At 41.2% G+C, this 24652-nt stretch overlaps 1 protein-coding gene across 21 annotated transcripts in view; it reads right to left on the bottom strand.

Moving 5' to 3' along the window:
* Nucleotides 1–24652, bottom strand: part of TENM3 (teneurin transmembrane protein 3) — a 1446905-nt gene that overhangs the window by 328094 nt on the left and 1094159 nt on the right. The gene's annotated exons all lie outside the window — the stretch shown is intronic.

The following is a 24652-nucleotide window of genomic DNA, read 5'->3' as shown; positions in this document are numbered from 1 at the left end:
AATAAATAATAGAATTTGTATCTTATAAACAGCTGACAAAACATCCAAACGTAGAACAGTTTGGATGATTTTAGTACTTTGCAACTGTACCTGTTAACTGAGGCCTTGGTATTTCTTGTTTGACACCTTGTATATTAGAGTTCTCTCCTTTGTCTCAAGGAGAACTTTCCCCTGGGTTCATCCTTCAATTTAAAATACTTAAATATCACAACTGATTATTTTACAAAGTCCTACCAGTCAAGCCTTTTGTGATGTAGAATGAAAATGACAGTTTACAGTACACATCGCTAAGCAGCAGCCAACTCCATTCGCACTCTGCTCAACAAAAACAGTTGCTTTAGAACTCTTCACCTACTTCATTTTAAACATTTGATATCAAACAAACTAATTAGTTGTCACTCCCGAAAAGATTTTTAGAGATTATTTAATTTACTACAGCACTGCAATTCAAATGCGTGAGTGGCAGCCGGTCTTCTATTATTCTGGTTTGAAATTCTCCAAAAAGCTCTTGCATTTCTTGACCTGTGTGAATCTCAATTTAGACTAAGCGACAAAGCTCCAAAGCCTTCCATTTACGCTCTCTTCTGTATTTATTAAATTTTCAAACGTTACGTGGTTAAAAAGAAACTGAAATACTTGTACAAGATCAGAAAAACCGAAGCTTTATAACAGAAGAGTTTATTAAATTTACGACTGTTTAGATGTCTGCATGCCCATGTAGCACGTCTTTTTAATTTACATGAAACATTCGGATTTTACAATATTTGGTTGACTAATGAATGCAAGTTCTCTCTATGTAAAAACAACATTCTAGACGTTTTATAACTTTGTGTTTTATTAACATTAATATGAAACGTGATTTTAAATATCTTTATTAACAGATACACACAGGTATTCTTCTGCAGTGTAAAGACATCACGTGGAACCATATCTCCCCTTTCATCTCAGCGTTTCAAGACTTTAAAGGGCCACTAATTCCCAACGTCTCTAAATTATGCCATGGGAAAACTCACATATGCTATTCATCAAACACGAAATAATTTCGGTATTTTTTCAAGTTTCCAAGCTCCTTTATGATGTAAAAAACAAAAAACCCAAACCCTTCTTTGCACAATACTTTGCTACTATACCACGCTAAAATCCTCAAAGATTTTAATCTGTGCTGTAGCATGACGAAGTACTGATCAGCTTCCCACGGAAGTCAATGAATTCAATCAAACTTCAAAAGGCAGTATTCTGGGTTATCTATTGCCTCTCCGGGCAATGAATGAAAAGGTTAAAAAAATACATGCTGTTTAATAGCACCACATTATGGAGACACTTTCACAGTGATCACAGTGCCACAATAATGAAGAAAAAATCCTGTAAGATTTAGAAATCTGATCTTTTAGAATCCTGCATTATACAAAACACCTGTTTACCTTCAATAACCTTTAACTTTAAAAATTAATAGTATCTCTCCGTGAGTTTTAGGAAACACTTAACATCCTCAGGCTCATGCCTTTGAAATGATTTCATCAGCAAATTAATATACATAGTTCAAAGCAGGAAACAGAATAAAAGCTATCTTAAAGAGCTGTCTACAAATAAATATTCTCTACCATGACCAGAATACAAACAGAAAGAGAGCACACAAGGTATCTGCGGAACGCAGAAACAGATCTCGGTGTTAACGTTGAAGCAGTGAGCCAGCAACGACAAGTCAGACAAAGGAAGACTTGCAGACGGCTTCACAAGAGCCGCACCGTAAGTCTTCTTACTGCGACGAGACGTTCTACGGTCTCAGGACTGCGCAGGAATTACCTGTCCCATCACGAATTCTCCCTTCCCCCCTTTTAAAAAAGCACCCCTCACCCCCAACTTCAGAGAAATATTTTCAATTATTGAGCAAAACATTTTAAGGAAAAAACCCAAACTGTCAGTTGCTGCATATGTTCAGCTCCTTTCTTATAAAGATCACTAGTTAAAATATTAACAAGTTTTCCCACTCAAATCTTCGGATTTAAATGAACCACTGTTGCACAAATTGGAACATATTCCAATCTTTCTTCTCCTCTGTTTCCTCTAACACAACAGCAGCATCCCACGGGGAGTTACCCCAACGCACTGACTAGCTTTCTTTTCCTACGCCTTAGAAGAAGCTCAGATGAAATACCGGTAATGAGTACAACACCAACTCAAGGGAACGCAGCAACTAATTTGACGCATGAATAGTTTTTTTGACAAATCAGATTAAAATTTTAAACCAAATAAAATTAAATTTATTTTGTGACATGTTACAGAAACACTTGCCTTCATCTGCAAGTAATTTTTGCCCATATGTCAGAATTTATGGCCTATCGAATAGCTTCCTCCAATTAAATGAAAGAATTCTCCTAGAGCAATATTTACAAAGCTATTGAACTACTAACTCACCCAGTCACAAAAGGATGTCAAAAGAGCCATGCTAAATACTGTTACACGTTGTATTACCATGCTAACGTGAAATGGCCTGCGTATACTGAAGAAAATCAAAGAAGATTTCACTGGTGCAGGTCACTACTTCAAGTCTCCATCTACTGCTTTTCTAAGTATAAAAACGGAGGATGCTCATCTGTGTCACCGAGCGGGGGGATCTCCCGCGACCTTTGCAGAGGTCTGTGCGGAGTTCCAGGCTCCTAGCTGGATTGAAGAGGAGCATTAGGGTAATCACCAGACCGACAAGTCAGCGTTCATACAGTCATGGCCGCCCCGCTCGTGTACACAGCTTAGCTGATGGCAGCCTCGCTCAGACTGCACCTCCCCAGTGTCACTCCACATCTTAAAAACAGTTCAAAAGCATAGGAAGGGGATGCCTGTTTTTAAATTAATACTTACATATTTTTTTTAACCTTACTCCACAGGGAAACAGGAGAACCAGAGAAGCATTTCTTGTACATGACCCGGTCATTGGAACCACAGAGCTCATTTCTTACATGTCAGGCTACTTTGAAGACCTCTGACATCATTGGGACATTTAACACAATATTTAATTGCCAAGTCAGATATGGTATGTACAAATAATAATTAAAACAAGTAAATTATCAAAATTCTTTGTTTCACTCTAAGTGTTGCAGAGAGCCAAGCGTAAACACCAAAAGACAGCAGCAGGCGTATTCACACACCAGTGTCCAAGCTACCATGGGAGCTCTGATGACTGAAGTCTCAGATACAGACAAAGCTGACTGATGCAGTGTAGATGTTTTACACTGTATTTAAAATTCCCCGGGACAATCTTTCAGCAGTTTCTCTTAACCACATACTGTAACATGAAATACAGTCACTGTAGTGAAAAAGAAAAAAACCAGTTACCTTTTTTACAATAAAAAAGCCTCAACATTAAAGCCCTACACTGTGATACAGGAAAAATACAACAGACATAAAATGTAGTATATATTTTAATTGCCAAGATGTAAACGAGGCTTTAGGGTCACGCTACAAAGTGTTATCTACAACAGCCAGCCACAACCTTAGCATGCCTGCAGGCCTTTTACACTGTTATGGAAAATTATTGCATTTAATTCAGCAGCTTCAACTCCAAGTTCCCCAAAGAGTTACTACAGTTTGGCAACAGGATGGCAATCCTGCCCAGTGTACACAGTGCTCCCCTCCCATCTCTCGCTCCGAGAGCCTTCTTCCAGCATTAAAACTAGTTCAGTGAGCACTAAGCTAACTGATTAAGACGTCTAAATATACCTCAATATTTTATGAATTTCGGTATCAGAAAAGCTACACAGGTGCAAAGTAGTAAAAAGGTAAGAAATAGGACATTTGTTACTAAAACAGAGATAATTGTGTAGAAAAGATTATGTCACTGCTTGGGTTGATTTATGGATCTACTGTAGTACATATTATACTCCCTTTCAACATGTATAGCCATTTTAGACATCTCCAAACATGCAAAGCAAAAATGGAACTAGTTCTGAGAATAACAAGAGTCATTATCTTAATATACACAGTGCTGGAACAGAAAAAGTTTCAAAAACGAGAGGATAAAACTATTAGACCTCTTTGCTACAGCAGGAGAGTAACGGATATGAAATCCTGCTAGGAGGAAGGCCAGCCATGGCCTCTCCTACTCGGCCTCACGAGGAGAAGGAACAGTAAGGAAGGCAGCACAGCACCGTGGGCACAGACCTTCCTCTCCCCCCCCTCCCCGAGGCCAGCACAGCTGAGCCAGGGCAAGAACTTAGATATTCCATACCACAACCTGCCCTCCCCACACCCAAATCTAACAATTTAGGCATTCCTGAGAACAACAGTCTTGCCAGTTGCATTCAAAAGCCTGCATTATTACTATTGAAATACTATTATTTTTATTACCAATTACCATTATTACGAATTAAGAATCATTGATCCTTCCACATTGATCCCTTAATACAAGCACAGTCTGAATGCTTGCTTAAATCAGGAACAAGTTTCCTTTCATGACACGCCACTACATAAACATAGGCAGTAAAAGAATCGTAAGACTTTTGGGAGAAGCAGCAGGCTTGAACTTCTGTCTGAAACAAGAGCAGAGGAGTTTACGGGCTGCAAGTCAAGACGGTGCCTATTCTCAGCATTAACAACAGCTGCTGAAAATAACATCTAAGTAGTACTGCTGAATAGATATGTTACTGCAAGAATCATTATTTTAATTTCATCATCATTTCCTTTTAATCTGTAATTGTTTACTAATGTAAATATTACATTAGTTGTAATTTACATTAGGTATAGTACTTGCACGCCTCTTAATAGCAAAACAATAAAGCAAATTAGCTGCTACATGTAACAAGTAGATTAAAAAGCCTAAGTACCACATGCAGAAATTAGGAAAATCTCCTGTCCACAAAAATATTTACAATTCACACAACTAATCATCCATAAAACCTATTACAAACAAATACTAAGAAAAACTCAAAAGGCATAAAAGAGTGATGAAATTTCCACTTCGATGGCTGATAAAGTGAGATATGTCAGAAATCAACTGAGCTGGAAAAATGACAATTTGAAGAGGTGCTTAGGATGATCTGTAGCCATGGTGTGCCATTAGTCAAACTGATGACTCCTAATACATGGACATTTCAGGTCATCATATCTAGAAACTCACTTCTTAATATTAAAAGTCTGTCTTCCAGCACAGAAACTAAAGAGGATGCATCCGAAGTCAGCATTCTTAAGGAGTGGGAAACCGATGGCCTGTTGGACAGGCAGTTCACAAACTAAAATTTAAAAAAGCCTCCTTAAGTCACTGACTAACCTTACGTTTTAGAATTAAATTACAAATGAAAAAGAAGGAAAAAATAAAAAAAGAAGAAAGAAGACGACCAGTAAAGAATATTGCGTCCTCTTCAAGCATTTTTCTGCATCAGTCAGGGGAACAGAACACTCCTATCTACCATCACTACAGGATGTAATGTTCATAAAAAGTTACTTTAGATAGTCTGTCTAAAAACCTCAACTTCATTAGAGACGGAATAAACAACAAATAAACGTACTCTATGTTCATTATAAAAGTTTCTTGTAGTAAGGGTCAGGAAAATTAGCAAGATAAAGAGTTCTGTAGGGTCCTGGTTAGTCACAGACATTGATGTTTGTGTAACAATTTTGTTGCCATTACTCAAAATTGAAACCCTTGATGGCGGGAAACAAAAAAAAAAAAAAAGAGGGAAAGAACACCTCATGCCACCCTTCATATGGGCAGAAAGGGATGAGGCACTCTCTATAACGACGGAGGTGGAGGGAGTACTTCTCCGATGGCGTTCTCCTGTGAGGGTATGAAGACCATACAGCAGTGTTTGAGATGGAGCTACAGCTACTTCTGCTTGCTGGAAGCCCTCCACACAGCAAGGCTGCAAACCTGCCGAAGAATAAAAACCCTGAAAACAGCCATAAGTTGGCTATGCACGCATACGGCTTGGAGCTGTGCTGGCCATTAAAGTGCAAACAGGCCCTGAGAAAACCCTGCCTTGCAAGGAGGGAGGGCCGGGACACTGGATAAACCGCTCTGGGAACAAGAACAGCCTCTTCGGCAGAACTCGGTATAGGGTTACACCGGCAATTTCTGTCCCTCCTTGGGTTTGCAGGAACTGTCACGAACTCTGCTCCTGAGAGGAAGTGTCTGCCTCCAGTGTGGAGGATCCGAGTCAGACGTGTTTCAACCTGAAGGGCCGAGAGAGCTAAGTGAGAACGAGAACACTAAGACCGACAGAGTGAAATAACGTGGCGTGCTCCTGTAGAAAGAATGAGGGTGAGAATATGCGATGAAAAGATGGAGAGGCAAAGGAAGTTAAGAGAACAGAAATGCCACAGTCTACAGAAAAAATGAACACCAAAATGAGCCCAGGACAGAAAGTGGAGGGAGACAACCATTAGCACTCAGTATGGCAACACTGGGGAGAAGTGGTGACACGGCAAGCCTAGAACGAGAGGAGAGTTTAAGAAGAAAAAACAAGCAGAGGAAGAGAACAAAGAAAACTTCAGAAGGGAGAAACTGTGCCTCATTTACTGCAGAGCAAAGTAATAACTGAGAGAGTCAGCACTGGGTAATTCATTATTCAGCAGCAACTAAAAAGGCCTAAATACGTTCCTCCATTCCTTGAAATTCATCCTTTACGCCATCATCTCCTTCCCCCTCTGTCTTTTACACATGATTTCCGCCCCCCGTCCCGTTGTTCTTATTCCGCCTGTCTCAATGCTCCCCTGATTTATGGGAGTATAAGTCCTTCTTGAACAGCATCTCCCAAGTTTACTTTTGCACCTGCTCAGAGCTCTTCCACGCATTCATTCCACTTTTCTTCTGGAACAAAGCCACAGAAATCTAGGGATTTTTAAAACTAAAACAAGTGGGATGGAGAATCCGACACAGGAACACCACGTAACAAGCCATGAGCATCAGAAAGGTGCAACAGTCCCCGAATCCCCAGGCAGAGAGCATAGCGCAATGGTTTCTGCGTTTCTGTTTGGAGAACAAAGCTATCAGTATGTCAGCTTCACCATCTGAACAGGCTGTCGATCATTCAACTCCCCTTTCAACAACTCCAAGTTAATTTCAAACAATTTGACAGTAGCGAAGTTTCAAAAATAATACATCTCTCAAGTCACTCTCAGGGAAATGAAGTATATTACACGTGACATGCAAGAGCTGGGCATACAGTCAACAAGGCTGAGCTGAAAATGTCACTGTGAAGGTGTCTGAAAATGAAGGGAGAACCCTAAGAAACTGCAACGAGGATGTCACTCAGGACACGGCGGAGAGGGAAGAAAGACTAGTGAAGGGTAGGTGCTGAAGCTGTTGCTGAGGTCGCACGACATGGGGTACACATGCACCATCAGTCTTCGTTTCCACCTACAGCTTCTCATAGTGAAAGCTAAAGTTCCACATAAACAGGAGACACTCACAAGATTTTTGTTTTCACAGTGATCTGACAGGTAACTAGATTTTTTTGGTCCCAGTCCCACTATAATTAGGATACTGTCGCAGCCTGAAACGTGGAGAATTATTTAGTGAGTCACCTCAATAGAGAGTGACTAGTAAGATGTATAAGCCATGCTGCTAATTTTATTTATGCTCAAGAACTCTGTTTTGTTTAAACTTATCCCCTTGCCCCACCACCCCCCAACTTTCTTCCTCAAAACAGCAACAAATCAAAAACACAAACAAGAGGAGTCCCAAACACGATGAGAATCCCCCACAGAAACATAAGTACCATACACTCCTGCCGTCACAACATTCATTTATCACTAACACAGAAGTGCGAAAAATTATCAGCTAATGTCTATGTAACACATAGTGAAGCACTGTTCAACCTGATTAAGTTTACATTAGCAGTCCCCACTACTGTATTTCACTATGCCATCTATTCAGACTGTATCAGCTGTCATGTCTTCCTCTGTGCTCACCAGGTTCCTGCTTCCCTCTCCGCACAAGCTGTGTCCTCTTGTCACAACCTCTAATCGTCTCCTCTTCAGCACTGTCCAACGCCAGCAGACAGCAAAGGCTGGAGGTTGTTTGCCCTGCTGGATCGCTTCCTTTCTGTAATCCCTGGTTTACCTCTCTTTCAAACCATCCCTTTCACGGCATCACAGTTTTAGACTTACGTCAAAGGTCATACAAATACTTTTTGTCCTGTTGTCACCCCATTCCTCTCCTACCTCCCAGATTTTGTCTCCAGCTTCAACAGAACTAAGACTCTGATTAGGGCAAACAAAAGAATAATGTGTTTTAAATAATCTTTGGCTAGCTCCACGAGAGACAGAATTTCCCACAGGACTTAGAAATTCTGCTCAAAGGACCGTGTTTCTCTCAGAAAGTGTCCACACAGCCTACTCCGGCACGGCCCTACCTGACTACCAACCAAGATCCTCTCTGCTAGCAGTACTTAAAGAACAAACAACGAACCTTTAGCAACGCAAAGCCTCCTTCAGGCAGCCGGGAGGCAGGACGAAGAACTACCTCGTGCTGACCTCCTCCTCCGCCGGCACGTGCTACCGGTGGGCGAGGCGCCCAGTGTCCTGCCACGTGCTGCCAAATTCACAGAATCACAGAATCACAGAATAGTAGGGGTTGGAAGGGACCTCTGTGGGTCATCTAGTCCAACCCCCCCACCGAAGCAGGGTCACCTACAGCAGGCTGCACAGGACCTTGTCCAGGCGGGTCTTGAATATCTCCAGAGAAGGAGACTCCACAACCTCCCTGGGCAGCCTGTTCCAGTGCTCCGTCACCCTCAGAGAGAAGAAGTTCCTCCTCATGTTCAGACGGAACTTCCTGTGCCTCAGTTTGTGCCCATTACCCCTTGTCCTGTCACTGGGCACCACTGAAAAGAGCTTGGCCCCATCCTCCTGACACCCACCCTTCAGATATTTGTAGGTATTTATAAGGTCCCCTCGCAGCCTTCTCTTCTTCAGGCTGAACAAGCCCAGCTCCCTCAACCTCTCCTCGTAGTGGAGATGTTCCAGTCCCCTCACCATCCTTGTAGCCCTCCGCTGGACTCTCTCCAGTAGCTCTTCATCCTTCTTGAACTGGGGAGCCCAGAACTGGACACCGTACTCCAGATGAGGCCTCACCAGGGTAGTGTAGAGGGGAAGGAGAACCTCCCTTGTCCTGCTGGCCACACTCTTCTTGATGCACCCCAGGATCCCATTGGCCTTCTTGGCAGCCAGGGCACACTGCTGGCTCATAGTTAACCTGTCGTCCACCAGGACACCCAGGTCCCTCTCCGCAGAGCTGCTCTCCAGCAGGTCCACCCCAAGCCTGTACTGGTGCATGAGGTTGTTCCTCCCCAGGTGCAGGACCCTGCACTTGCCCTTGTTGAACCTGTTGAATTCCTACCACGGGGATGCAGCCGAGCCGCTGCCGGCAGAGCCCCATGGCAGCACCTGGCCCACTGCGCTCACAGCTCTGAGAGAGACCAGTAGCAACTTGTAAAAAACGCTTCGTTGCGAGAAGATCCCCATTTTGCAAAAGCAGCACACATTTCAACAGTAAGGGCTGGGCAGCTTCACATTATGCTTTTGGAGGGGAGGGACGTTGCTTCTTTAAATCCTTTAAATTCCCACTTCAGATAATACTCAGAATTTCTTAGTACAATCATGGATTAAAAATTCTTCTCTCTAAATTAACGATCACTTCAGCAACAGATCTGAAGGTGCCCTTTAAAGGATGGACAATTGCTATCCTTTAAAAAAGCCTCTTAATAAAATAAATGGAAAGTTAGACTGCAAACACATGGACAATAAACTATGAGGGAGTAATGCAAATACTGAACAATTATCATTGAAATCCTTTCTGATCTAATATGAGCTTGTAGAGAAGCTCCACAGTTCAGTCACACCAGAACCAAACTATATGTAACCATATTTCTTACCAAGTTTTGCAAGCACAAGTGCAAGACTGAAAGCCCGGCACACTGCAGGCTTCGGCTAATTTACAGGACAAGGAAAGCAGAAGCAGAACAAGGAAGAGAATCTTCCCCACTGTGACAGCCAAGATACCTCAGACAAGTCCACCTGGAGTACCTGGGTCAAGGAGCAGGTAGTTTCATTTCCACCGTTTCAAATATTTCCAATTTCGTTTTAGTACAAAACACACAGTGGAAGTATGACTAATTCATTATCTGCATGGCATTATACCTAATCTGCAACTATTTGTGATTTTCTTACTCCATAGTTAAGGACACAAATGCCATTCCAGTTTCGGCTCTTCCAAGCAGTAACTTACTCTTGAACTGTCTTGATACTTGAGATCTCATTTTTTTGCAGGAACAGAAAAAGGGCATACGATGCATTCATGAGATGCAGGAGAAGGCAGGATCTGGAAGGTTTCTTCACCTACACGATGGAATAGAGGGGATCATGTGCATCCTAAAGCGAAGGACCCTATAGCATGGTAGGAAGTCTGAGCAGTTCCTTCAACTGCGCTAGCGACCCAGAAGCATTTAAACTTTTAGAAAAATTCTGATCTTTCTGTCCTGCTCCTGAGGAGGGGGCCAGGACTGAAGAAATGCAGGCATCAGAAAAGGGAGAGAACGCCCAGCACCCTCCACCTGAAGCTGGTGGCATCAACATCTTGCCTCTGTATTTGCACAGCTGAGGAGTGCGTTTAAAAACACACAGCACTGAGAGAGCCAGCCTGTACAGAAAAGTGCTACCAACATAGCTGAGTGTACTAGAAGCCATAGCTTAAGCTAGCAAAATTTATCGTGCAGATGCAGCGATGCTGACAGAAGAGTGCACTTTTAAAAGCACTGATGTAGATAAGCCCCGAGACTGGAGCCAGTCTGATGAATATCACCCAGGTGAAAGGCTGAGCGCCCAGCAGGGTGAATGAAGGGGTTCACGCCGCTCGGCCACCATCTCCGGACATACTCATCCTCTGGGGAGGTCTCACTCAGCTGGGAACAATGAATGAGTGGGCTACTCCACCCCTCCAACTCCTGCACGGACTGCCTTGCTGTGCTGCACGGAGCTGTCGGGCAGGATTACCGATACAATTTGTGCACAGGTATAAATTAATTGGGGTTTCCAAGAGGCAGGTGCCAGAAAGAAAAAGACTTAACATAGGATATAGGCTGGTTTTTGGGGAGCTTCTCTTTCATTTAGGGGAAGAGGAGGGATAAAGGAAATCTTCATATTCCTTTACATCAGTTAGGATCTCCATATAACTGAGTTTAAGTATATCTAATCACAGAGTTCTCATAAACAGACAGCAAGTAGTGCAAACCAAAAAAAAACGCCAAACAAACCCACAAACACTAAGCACAGCTGTAACAGAGAAAGACAGATTTCCAGAGAGAGCTTGAAACATAGTGATGGAGACCAGAGCAACTCAGTAAAAGAGACTGAAAGGTGAGGGGACATTTTACAGCTCTCTGGCCTGACTAGGCACATAACCATGAAATCTTAACTGATGTGCAGATCTTGCTTCTCTAGTGCTTAAAAGCTTAATTGAACATAACAAAGAGAGTGAAATGCGTATGTGCGCATATCAATATGTATATACGTATAAAATAAATGTTATATATAAATGTATATATATAAAAAAATAACACCTAAGAAGGACGTGTTGCAGGCAAAGTATTATAAAGTCATCTTCCTTTGAATGTAAATTAACAAAAACCACTTCGTAGTTAACCAAAGTCAAGCCAGCTTGGGAAATTTATGTCACTCATTTGACCCTCTCACCCCTTCAGCAATCCTGTATTCCAAAACACTGATAATTTGTCTCTTCAAAATAATGAGTTCTTTATGGTAGAAGTGATTAAACCAAGAGAACCAGGGAGTACTGGAGGAAGAGGCAAGGCAAATTACTTAAGTTCAGTTTTTAAACAGTCTCTCTTCTCCTTCCCCTGAAAAAAAAAAAACCACACCAAACAAAAACAAACAAACCAAAAAAACCCCACAAAACGAGGGGCATCTGCCCCATTCAAATAAACATGGCTGGGAATTTTTAAATTTCGGTGACAAAGCAATTAGTCAAATGCACAAAATGCCATTGTAGAGATAAATTCTATGCTGGTTTTAGACTTTGGAGCTAGAAAAACATAAAACTGTAATTGCCTCCAAATTCCTTTTATCTATTTACTCAATTAAAATGAAATTTATTACGGAAACAAAACCAGCATCACTAGTAACAGTGAAATATGGCTAACTATGTATTGCTCTGTATTGTCTTACTCGTTATCCCCACAGGGCTCTGTTCCTGTGTACCTGAAGGAGAAATTAGCAGCGTTCGGCACAGGTACCAGATTTCTCAGGAGCTGCTGCCTCAGAGGGCAGTGCTGTCTATCAGCAAGCCAAAAACGCTGCTGTGAGGCTGCATCTTTCACCTCCAGTCGAAGCATTTAGATACCTTTCACAACAACGTGGCGACAACACCAAAACCACCCCTGGCCGGTCCGTGACTCTGGTCCAAAGGGCACTGACTGTGCTGCAGAATTGTTAAATTAGAGACTGTGCCCCAGTGAATCAGTAGCAGCCGCAACAGGAGGCACTCGTGAAGCAGTATCTTACCTCTCCGGGACATCAGTCCTGAACGCTTAAGCGTACCAGTTCAGCGTGCGAGAGGACACAGTACTGTTTTCTTAGGAAGCAGTCTCTCAGTCTCAGTTTCTGAATGCCTTCTCCTTAAAATCCTGAAGCAGGCTGGCTTCGTCAAATGAGACGTACTTCAGAGTCACAGTACTCTTTGCCAGAATCCCGACGACAAAATTCTAGAGCCCAGGCTTCCACGCAACGACAGAAAGAAAAGGCTTGGGAGTCTTCTCAGGGAGTCCATGTTCTCCCTATTGACTGAAGCAGAAGCCAGCAGGATTTGGCAGCTGCTTACAAGATATTCAACTTAAAACTTATTAAAAAAAAAAAAAAAAAATTCAAACAGAACAGCTTTGCTTGTTTTTGAAAAAGGAAGATGAAGGTCAACAGCAACTGTAAGAGTGTCCCCTTCCCTCCTCTCCCCTTTGCAGAGGCCCTCGTTCAAACACCCATCTGAGGGGAGCAAAGCTATGCTCCGGCGCTCCAAGCCACCCAGGATCGTTCCACCCTTCTCCCACTGACGCTGGCCTTGGCGTGGAACCTCGGAGAGGAGCCATCAAGCCCGGATAGCGACACAGCAGTTTGATGGAGAAAATGGGCAGACTACCTTTCCTCCTTAGGCAGCACACCATTAGTTTATTGCTTGTATCTACTCTGTCTTATTTTAAAAAAAAGAGGAATCTTCAGAGGTCTTTTTAGCCTGGTTTAAATAAGAAGTTTCTGACCTGCAGCTATTTCTTCAGTCAGGCTGTTTGAGTGCATTTGGTAGTGTCAACCGACAGTTCTCCGAGACAGAAAACATGAGCCAGATGCTCATGATTTCAGAAAGCCTTCATCTAATTACGTTTCTATACACGAAGTAGCCCAAGAAGTATGATCCTTGCCAAGGCTAGCGCAAGGCCAGAGGCTTTGCACGGCCTGGCAGCGCAGGGTCCCAGGAGCTGTCAGGGGTTGTCCTGACCTGAGCTGGTTTTAACAGCTGCCAGGTGGTCAAGCAGTTACTGCCTGGTCTGTCCCTCAAAATGCCGTGGGGCAAGGCTGCCGCTCTCCGGTCCCCATCAAAAAGCCCTTTACACCGGCTGAGGCCGGTGGAGGCTTTGGGGCAACGTTCAAAACCTGAGCTGGGAACTGATGAGAATAAAGCAGGCTACAAGAAGACATATAAAACCAGCCCCAAGTGGGCCAAGAAGGAAGGCAGCCCCACCACGAACACCACGGTCCCAGGGATGGAGGGCAGGGAATGCTGGTGACCCCTGGGAGACACCCCTCCACCTGCCACCTTATCTCTAGCCTCCCAACCCAGGGGACCACTGGAAGGGTGAGCCTAACACCAAACAGGGGCAGGCGCTTGGAAGTTCCGTTTAACAATTTTAAATGTATCTTTAAAGAGGCTTTTCTACAGTGCTATGGGCTACTAGACTGTTAAAACATTAACTGCACTAATAGGAAATTCTTAGTTCTTTATCTATGGCATGTGCCCTTGTATCTTCAGAAGATTCAGAGATAAGATACGTGGTACCCACAAGCAACAGCTTTTAAAAGCAAAAAAAGAACCGTAAAAGCTTTGGGAGATTTTTAAAAAATGTGGGTTCCTGAGACCTGCAGATTGTTAGCTCTCCAGCCACCTTCCACTGCTGCTTCCTTGCTCTCTCCATACACAAGACCTTTGTCTTTAGTAACATCAATGCTAACACTGGATGCTGCCACACAAGCTCTCATGTGGACAACAGCGTCTGACTGACGAGTCTGTCTGACTGACTGACCGACTGTCATAGGGCACTAGTGACATGCGTGTTAAATCATGGCATAATTATTACACACTGCATCCAAGTGCTCTCTTTCCAAATTTGTAATAAGCATTATAGCATCATGCCTTTCTGAATAAAAAACTGAGAAGAATCTTTAAAGAATATTGTATTAAATTTGACCTACTGAAATGAAACAATTCTAAACACTGTATCATTAAAAACTTACTACTCCAAGGAAACTATAGTCGTATTTCAATCAGGCAAAACTCTGCATGACATCAATAAAAGCCTTACCTTCCACCGCGTATCAGCTATAACCAAAACAATCTTACTGCCTGTCTTTGTCTGAAGTACATTTTACTACTATGGGAATTGGTTTATTTGGTTAGAAGGACATGTAATTTATATATCTCGTAATTATATTATGGGTTAAAAGATCTGCTTTATTACTATCACTGTAACCAACTCACAAAGATTACTTGCTGAAACAGCAAACCCTGTTCATGGAGCTTCTCTGTTCCATTACTGCATAAGACCTGTGATTAATATTAACCTTTATTTCAACACGGATCCTTACACAAGTAAGATGAAAATATTCTCTTTCTTGATCCTTTGGAAGAAACGGCCCTCACTCCCACAGACCTTAAACACCCAAATTCCCAGAGACAGTTTTGTGAAACGAATCCTTTGATGATCTTCAGAATCAGGCATTTTAACAAAAAAACCCAGCCCAAGTCTCTCTACTCTGCTGCTGCCACCGTTGCTAACGATTATAAGCTTTCAGAACTGTGAATAATTCAGAAACTCATCTGTTCCTTTCAGTGTAAAAACAATGTTGAGAGGAAAAGGTCACTTTTCCCCCCCTTCCAACCGCTGACTTTCCCATCCCCGCACTGGTCCGATCGCATGATACGCCGAGTGTTTGACATGCGTCCCCTGACAGCTCCGTAGCAGCAGTTAGTCGGTTTAGCTTAGAGTACAAAAATAATAGGAGCACAAAGGCATGACAAGTTTCGGCAGTCGCACACACGGTACCAGCACTCACGTTTGCTGTAGCTATTTCAGATACTTGACGTACAGTAGGCCCATGTTTAATTATAAAACAGACAGATGTCAGCATACGTCTGGTAACGAGGCAATCTGGTCCTGATGCACAGAAACAGTGGTACTTGAAAAACATTTATTAAAAGTAAATATGAGCAAGTATCATCACCTGTTTTCCAAAGACTAACACTTGAGAATGCTCGCCTTCAGGCCTTTTTGAGATGGTAAATTCACTGACACTTCCTCTTTAATCTTGTGATTAACCAGTCCACTGGAAGGCTGTCAATACAGACACATACAGTATGTGGGTTTATTTGCAAACGGTATCCGTCAGAGCAAGACGGGCTCATGCAATATAGTATTTAAGGGATTAATTACTGCTTACTTGAATTTTCTCCTCCCTTCGCTTAAATTATAACCATTTTTTTGGCCAAGACAGCTTATTTTAAATATATATGCAAAGGGTCTGTATTACAGTGAATGCTTCATTTTCCAAATAAACACGGCTGGTTAAAACATTCTGTAACATGAAGTTTTATTGAAGTCTAACACATACTCAATTGAAGGCTGCTGCACTGAACCACGATTATTTGTCTAACCATAAAGAAATGGAGAGAATTGCTCGATACTAAAAAAATCTGCCAGTTAATACAGCAGAGCATAGCATCTAAGTATTTTTACCCATCTGTTTCATTCTTTTCTTCCTCTGGCTGAAATCAACTCGATGGTCAAGGAAGATGACCACCTAAGGGAGAATGAAAGATTATGATGCTTCCCTTCTCAACCGAAAAATAAAAAAAAGAAAACCACCCATAAAAAAACAAACCCCAAACCCCTTCTGCAGGGAACACACCACCCCCCTCCCCAACCCCTCGTGTTTAAATAAGGTCTAGCAGGTTGTGGTTTGTGACCTGACATCTTTTCCCCATTTCCTTCCTTCTCGCCAAGTAACTTCAGCTGTATCACAAAATAGCAAATCTGGCCTCCTCGGTTCTGCTGAAGGACTTTTCAATGTCTTCATTACTGAGATCAATGAACTCCTCTCAGACTTCAGCAGAAAGAACAAGAGCACTCTATCCTGAGGAGAGTAACCTTTCTCCCAAGCATCCTTCACCCAGAACCACCTCCCCACACACCTTCCCAAACATGGCAAAGAATGAACAATTTCACAAAAGTACTAAAAGAACACCACAAAAATCCCATCAGTGTGCACTTACTCATCTGCTGTAAATTTTGTTTTAATATTTCCTTGAGAGAAAATACCAGAAATAGATATTTATCATTCCAAGAAGCAGACAAATTCTCTGTTTCTAATTTACAAGCTCCCTAAACATCTCAGTTCTACACAGACTGCCAGAAGCACGCTGCACGAAGAGTCAGAAGTGGTTATAAACCTCCCACCTCTCACGCCTGCAATCTCCCATTACAAACACCCTGTGTAAAACTGAGTAATCCAGACAGTCACAGTGCATTCGGAATTCTTCATCATTTTCTACGACCATCGCTGCATCTCTAAAAAAATTACATTATTGTCACCTGTAGGCCTAGATCACATTAGGTAACAAAAGATTCCAATAAACGGGCAAGCTCCTTTGCACAGCTCTAGGGTAACAGGATATTCTTAGGTGTCTGGTAAAGGGAGCAATTCAAGCATCTGCTCTTACGGTACCATTTACATATACTATATATACTCTAAAAGATACAGCAATTTTTACAGGCTTAAGAAAAGGAAAACTGATTTTATTTTTTAACTTCAGGCAGGTATGCTGCCTGTATATTTGACAGAGAGGGAGAACACCGGGAACACTGCAGATGAGCTACTGTTAGACCACTCTCCTAGTCGTTAACAGAGCAGCTACTGCACTTACAGACGGGTATAATATGAGCTGCAGTCCACGGAAGGCAGCTGCAGGCTCTCCTTAGCCATACAACCCATACCTTCACAGAATCATTTAGGCTGGAAGAGACCTTTAAGATCATCGAGTCCAACCATAAACCTGACACTGCCAAGTCCACCACTACACCATGTCCCTAAGCACGATGTCCACATGTCTTTTAAACACCTCCAGGGATGGTGACTTCACCACTTCCCCAGGCAGCCTGTTCCAGTGCTCGTCAACCCTTTCCATGAAGATATTTTTTCCTAATATGCAACCTAAACCTCCCCTGGCGCAACCTGAGGCCGTTTCCCAAACAAACACTAAAGTCTTGGAAGGCAGCCTGCCTCTTCAGGACAAAATACCTCCCCAAACACCGCGACAGAGTAGGACAACCAGCATACAGGAGGCATATCTAGAAATGCGTACTGTAAGTTCATCAGTGTACTGCAGCCATTTAGTTTTTATACACAAGAGACAAAAAAGAATAAGGTAAGCTCAATATACGCTATGTTCAGCAGATCAATAGGCATAATAGCTCCCATTTAGACCAAGACTTAACTAAGCAATTGAAGCAATTAACTCCTTTTAACTCCTTTATCCCAATGTTTTGTCTCAAGCCAATAACAACCAATAACACCACTGTGCTCTGTACAATTTTTGGTGATTTTCCTTGTTGGGAAGAGAGTCAAAGTTTGGGTTTCTGCCATTTCTACTGGTGAAGTGGAGAAGGAAATTAAGCAGCAGAGCAGAAGAGGTGTTTCACTCAGTCCAATGAATTTCAATAAATTTCTACCAGCAGAGCCCTGTTCTTCTGGGGTGCTGCGATGAACACTGATAACCAGTGCTCAGGAACACAAATTTTTTTGCTGGACTTGCATATCACCAGTAATCTTCATGACATACCATATCGAAAAAGAAAGGCAAACAAAAACGAAGAGCTAAGTATTTATCTTCACCAGTAAATAAGAAATACCAGTTGGTATAATGACTGTCATGTACAATTCCTTTATTGTGTTACATCCCTCATATCAGCAAGCCACAATGCAAATTATACCACGGGAAAAAAGATATTAATATATTATATTTCTAATTTGTTGCTAAAACACAGCCAGCACATAAGACAGAAACATTACTATAAGATACTACCAGTTTTGATACAGATTTCAGGTTTTACATCTCAGTTGTTGGATTTTTGAAAGAAACATCTAAGAAATATGCACAACTGTCAGTGCCAAATCAAACCAAGCAAAGCATCTCAGTTGAAGGTTCATTCCTAAGTTTTGAAATAATTTGAAAACACTGATGAATGATGGAAAATACCTACACGAAAGATTTGCATCGTTAATTGTTTTAAAGTTTGCAAGTTCAGTGAATGCACTGTCAACATGAAATCTTAAATAAAAAAATTTGTATTTAAGTTGTCATCTATCAGATTCCCATTGTCTCTCCCTAATATGTTCACGCTTGTGAATTGTGTGCTGAAAAATGGAAGAATTTCAATAAATTAATTGCTTGTCTCTTTTTACTAAGATCATTAACGCTTACTGGTAACAGTAAAAAATATTGTTCATTAATTTTTATTGGAGAGGGGAAGAGGGAAGAAGAGGGCACTGTGGTCCAGGCTCAGAGGAAAAAAGGCATCAAATAAAAAACATGGTACCAAGTGGATTTTTGGAATGCATACACAACCATATGCTGCTAAACGTGCTAATACTTACATATATGCTTAATCTTACTAGAGCAATCAGTCTAATGTCTGGAACAAAATTACACATAGAATTTTCAAGGTCACACACTTATATATACAAGTTAGACTATGACTGTGAAAAAACTGTCAAGCTTCCTGAATGATTTACGTTCCAGTATTCCAATTTTAAACAAGCTTTGACAACTCACCTTACAGTGATTAGTCAGAATCTCAGAATTCATGATGAGTATAAAAAAACATTGTTTATAACACACTGTATAGAAACTATCTGTAACTACCATAGCTGTTTCTTTCATGGCTATTTAATTACCTCCCATAATCATTCACAATCCACACGCAGCTGTGCATTCTATAGAAAAAAATTCTTGAACAGAACTGTACGAAAACGTCCAAAGCGCACTTGGACGCAGAGCCTGTAACATTTTCGTATCTAGCTGTTCAGGTTCAATTGGTGCCTCTCAAGGGTTTTCCAAATACACTTTTTCACGACAACAAAGGAAACCTAATAGACAACTCAGATTAAGATTTATGACAAATTTTCCCTTTTTTAGACGTTCTATTAAAAACAACTACATGAAGAACACATAATAGCAAGCTTATTTAGCGTAAAAAATACTTGTCAATGAAGCTCCACTGGTGCGTAATGCCTTGAAACCCATGTTCCAAACAGAGAAAACAATCACTAATCACAACCTTCAGTAGAAGATACAACATATAAACTACGGCTTGAAGCACTCTCTCAGGAAATGCAAACTATTTAAATATATAAAAAATTACCTTTATGTGCCAAAATAAGCCTGTCTGTCCCAGTCCTGGAATCTTTGTGGATTTATACATCTTCTTCACTGATTTTTCTCCCAGCAGGAGCCAGCAGCAGCTGCTGGAGGAAGCAGAGGGCTTCACTCCCACCCTCCACAGCAGCTCAGGGTTTGCTGCAACCCCAAACCCCCAAAGCCAAGCTCCCAGCACAGGGGCTGCAAGCATCCTCTCTCCCTACACCTCTTCCCACCCCACGTACCCTCCAGGCTTCCCTGCTGACCACCAAATTTAACTTGGGCAAAGAGGAGAAGAATTTCAGGCACATGTTACAGACGCAGAACCCAACCGACTCACTAAGAGGGTATCTTTTGTATCGGGGTTTTACACAGCTGCTGAATTCAACATCGCTCACTACTGCCCATGTAAACCTTGCTCAGTTTAGGAGAATGCACGCCTTCTCATTAGTGACCTCCAAACTCCCCCGCAAGGCAAATGATCTGAATGATCACATTTTGATCATAATATGAAAAAAGTAACACTATGTGCTACTGTGTGTCATGTTGGGGGTAAAATGTGTCTTTTAAGGTTTTCTGCCAGCTTGTTGGGAACAGAGTTGAAGATGAGACCAGCTATGTGGCTCTGAGTGATCTGGGTAACCGAAATGATGTAAAATTTTTTTCCTTCCATCAAAATGTTGTGATCAGCTAACCAGCAAATATTTTACAATGTTTACGTTAGAAGATCTTCTAACGTAAATTACTTTAAATTATTTTAAAATATTTTCTAAGGTAAATCATATTACTTTAGAAAAATCTACTTTCTTCCTACATGCAGCGAGACTGCTACTGCTTGCAAAGAACAAAAGACTACAGACAGGAATAACAACTGCAAGAGGACACCGGATTTTTCATCATCCCCAGTTTTACAGATGTTGTCTTCTAATCCCTCCAAATTGGAAACTATTTCAGAATATTAGGAAATCATAAGTATGTAAATATAATAAAAGCACAAGCATCGAGACCCACTAATGGGCAAGCCTGAATGCATCCTGTGGAAGGATTTTTCTCTTTCCAACCCCCCCCCATTGACCCAACAATTTGATGACATTTGAGAACAATGTCCTGGAGACATCTGCCAGACAGTCACATCAGGGACAAGAGGTGCAGATCTTCAACTCCAGAGTAGTTCGGTAGCTCATTGAATTGCAGTGACCAAATTCAGATTTTGAAAGAATAACAGTAGCTGTGAAGCAATGTTAAAGGCACGGTTTGTCTATCTACACACACACATACAAGATACATACAATACTCCACTGATGTAGTGGAGAACACTGAAATGACTGTGAAAGTTCTCTTAGATCTTTTAAATTCCTAGAAGAAATTTTTTTACAGAAGTAAAATGAACATGATAAAGCAGACATTTGATAACGTTCCTTGCAAGATAGCCTCCAAAAACGAAAGGTGCTGTGGTGTAACAGGGCAAATACTCCCAGAGACAAAACAACAGATAGATGATCGTGAAACAGGGTACGAACAAATGTTTTCTCTGTGGAGAAAGGTCCCACAGAGAGTTGTGCTAAAAAATAATAAGATGAATAGCAAGGCAACAAAAATAATTGAGACTGAAGATATGACTATTCATTGTCTCTTACAACTCCAGACACAGGGATTTCCTCATGCCTTTTCACATACGTGCACAGAAGGAAACAGGATATTAAACTAGCTGAATCCTTGGCCTGACCACTACGGTTGTTCTTTATACCTTTATTTTAGCATATCGCAGCAGCACAATCCTGCAGCCTTTCTTAATGCAAACTAACAAGAGACCACTGCCCAAGGTGGTTTTCCACTCCCCTTCTACCCAAGGCAAATACTTGCAGTGATTTATCTAGTCGTCTTACAGCAGGGTGAGCCAGAAAATCAGCCAGCTGATTTTGGGTTCATTTCTAATGAGTCCACAGAAGCGGTATGTGAGGAGAACAACCCTGCTGGTTTCCAGAAGGGGAATTACAGAAGTTCACACGTTCACTTAGAATAAGGTTCTTGCCTACAAAGAGTTGTAAGATACGCAACTAGCGAGAAGGTGGCCAGAAAAAACAGTTGGAAAAAGGGCAATTTCGTAATTGTAACCTTATTGCAAATACGTTACAAACACCTTTTTTCTCTCTTGCATGGCTCTTTTTTTTTTTTTTTAATGTTATTTTATTGTCAGTGTGTTTTCTTTCTCAGGGAAACCTACAGAAAACTCTCCTTCTGCCCTCCTCCGCACGTGGAAGCTCCTCGACTTGAAGGAACAGGTTTGTACTGGGTCAGCGAGCTGAGGCATCTCACCCTGCTGAACCCCAGAGCTGGTGTGAGGAGGGGAAGGCACAGCACAGCTCAGAGCAGGGCCTCCTTCTGTGGTGGTGAGCGAGTTTGGCTCCACTCTCTTACACCACCAGTGTGCCTGGATGCTCCTTTACGTAGGACGACGAGTGTCAGCAAGCAACTGACTGGAAATCAAAAGGATATGAGGCACATATGACACCACAGAGCACGCACAGACCTGGTGGTCCAGGGGGAGTTTGTCTCCAGACTGACAGTGCTGGTTTTAATGTGGCATCTTCTGTAAGAGCTGAAAGCACACTGCAGGGAATTTGTTAATTCTCACGCTCCCACCACTAAACAGAAAAAAAAGGGGGAAAAAAAACAATCTCTCCAGTTGAGACTACTCCCTTCTGGTGGAAAATGGTGTTTTAGCAAGGGAAAAGCAGAACTTGTATTATTAAAATGGCATAAATATGAAAAACATGCATTTCAAAAATTATTTTTTGATGGAAGAACTCAACGAAAACAAAAAAAATTACCAATAAAGTAGTTATTACTACTCTTTCACTAAGATTCAGCACTTATGCAGCTACTGCTGCATAACTCAGCGTGGCAATCCACCAACATTTGCCGTCATTGGTATCTTGAGGTCTTGCTTATGAGAAAAACACATGAACAAACAGCAGCTTATCAGTGATTTTTTTCTTTTTTAATGCCATAACATATACTGCAAAGACAGATTATAGACCTGAATCAATGTATATAAAAGAAAGAATATATTTAAATATTATATTAACACTATTAACAGCAGTTACAAACCACTCATTTTTCTGGACAAAGTCAGAAAAAGCCACAAAAGCTCAGGAAATGACAAAAAAAAACCTGAAAACTTGTAGGTAAGTGAAGATTTTTCAGACGCAGGAAGTATCTTGTTTAGCTTAAAAGCATATTTATCTAACACACAAAGTTGCAGGTTTACAACTGTGTACCGCTCATTATTTGAGACAGGCAGAATAAAAATAACTATCATATGCACTGAAATAATATTTCTATCTCCATACTTCCAAAATAAAATTTACTGCTTATAACTTCTTCGTAATATCTGACTTTTCAAATCCAATTGTGTTTTGTTTCAAATACCATATATTTATTAAATCTCATATTTACAACAACTGTCCTAAAGAATTCACTTCCATATTATACATTTTTATTTACAGCAACTTCCAGAAAGTAGAGAATTTTACAAGGATTGTATTGATTCCAAGATAATAATAGATGGTAGCTGTGCGATCTAAGTAGTTTTTCTTCAGAAAAAGGATCAAGTGATAAAGTAGTGTTGTGATTTGTAAAGGTCACATGCTGGCAGATCAAATCAATCTTAATTTCAAGAACGGTGTAAGAACAAACAAAAAAAATCCATTTCTAAGTGCTGGATTTTATTAAAACCTAGGTTTAAAGTGACAATCATAACCATAGCTCTAATTAAGATATTTTGATGTATTCACTGTACGAATTCCTACTTCTAAGGTAGAAAACACCGTGGTGAGAACTATCCGTTTGCAGCGAGATTAACTTTCTGCTCAGATGCCTTCTATCTCCCCATCTACCCTAGCTGCAAATATTTTTTCCAATATTGTGTTATTTTTACTACTAATAGAGAAACTGCACATAAAAAAAAAAAAATCAAACAAGCAACTCAACAAAATCTACTTGCATTTAGAATCAATCTATTTAACAACACTCTGCAAAATGCATCTTGAACGTTGGAGAGAGGTTTTGAAACTAAATCTGTAAGCTTAAAAGAGAAATTCAGTACAAGACAGGTAAAGGACAGCATCCTGGTCTATCTCATTATCCCTACACAAACACGTTTCCAGCTGAAATGCGACGGAAACGGACAAACAGAAGACTATGGTTTAAGAGCAATACATATGTGCTCTGTCCCTTTTAAAAGAATAATTCCTGGATTTGAGGAGTCAAGTAGAATTTTACCAGCATGAAAAATGTCAGTTCTGGTTTCTTCATTTCATGAATATTCAGAAGAACACACATCCAAATCAACACTTCTTCAGAGATGTCTATTTTGTACAAACAATCTAGCCAAAATGCTTACATCATGGTGGACTTACAGGCAAAGAATGCATAGACAGGCTAGGCAAAAGACACTGCATATAAGATTTCCCAAGCTCATGGATTCCTCAATTGGTTTTATAAAAATATTTTGTTGTTCTTTATTAATAAATAAGCTTACATCACTAGAAATATTTGCTACGTTTATATTTCGTATGAAGCTTGCTGAAGAGTCTGTGTGAGTCTCTCACATGAAGACTTAGACCAAGTATGGTGGCAAAGCAGTGGAAAGAAAAGCAAAAACTGCTTACTGGTGACTAATAGCATAACTATGAACAAAATTATCATCCAAGTTCCTTTCCCTTTAATAAAGTTTTATGCTTTCTAGGAAAATACTAGTCCATATCAACACAAATGACAGTCCTTGATCTTGGTCACGAAAAGGTATTGAGAACACTAAGATTACTGGCACCCTCTTGTAGTACACAGAATAGCAGGGGTTGGAAGGGACCTCTGGGGATCATCTAGTTCCAGTGCCGCTGCCAAAGCAGGGTCACCTAGAGCAGGCTGCACAGGACCTTGTCCAGGTGGGGTTTGAATATCTCC

This window comes from Opisthocomus hoazin, chromosome 5 (genome assembly GCF_030867145.1).
Source record: "Opisthocomus hoazin isolate bOpiHoa1 chromosome 5, bOpiHoa1.hap1, whole genome shotgun sequence".
Classification (NCBI taxonomy): Eukaryota; Metazoa; Chordata; class Aves; order Opisthocomiformes; family Opisthocomidae; genus Opisthocomus; species Opisthocomus hoazin.
Note: the sequence above shows the minus strand (reverse complement) of the source record. Positions and strands in the feature narration are given on the sequence as shown.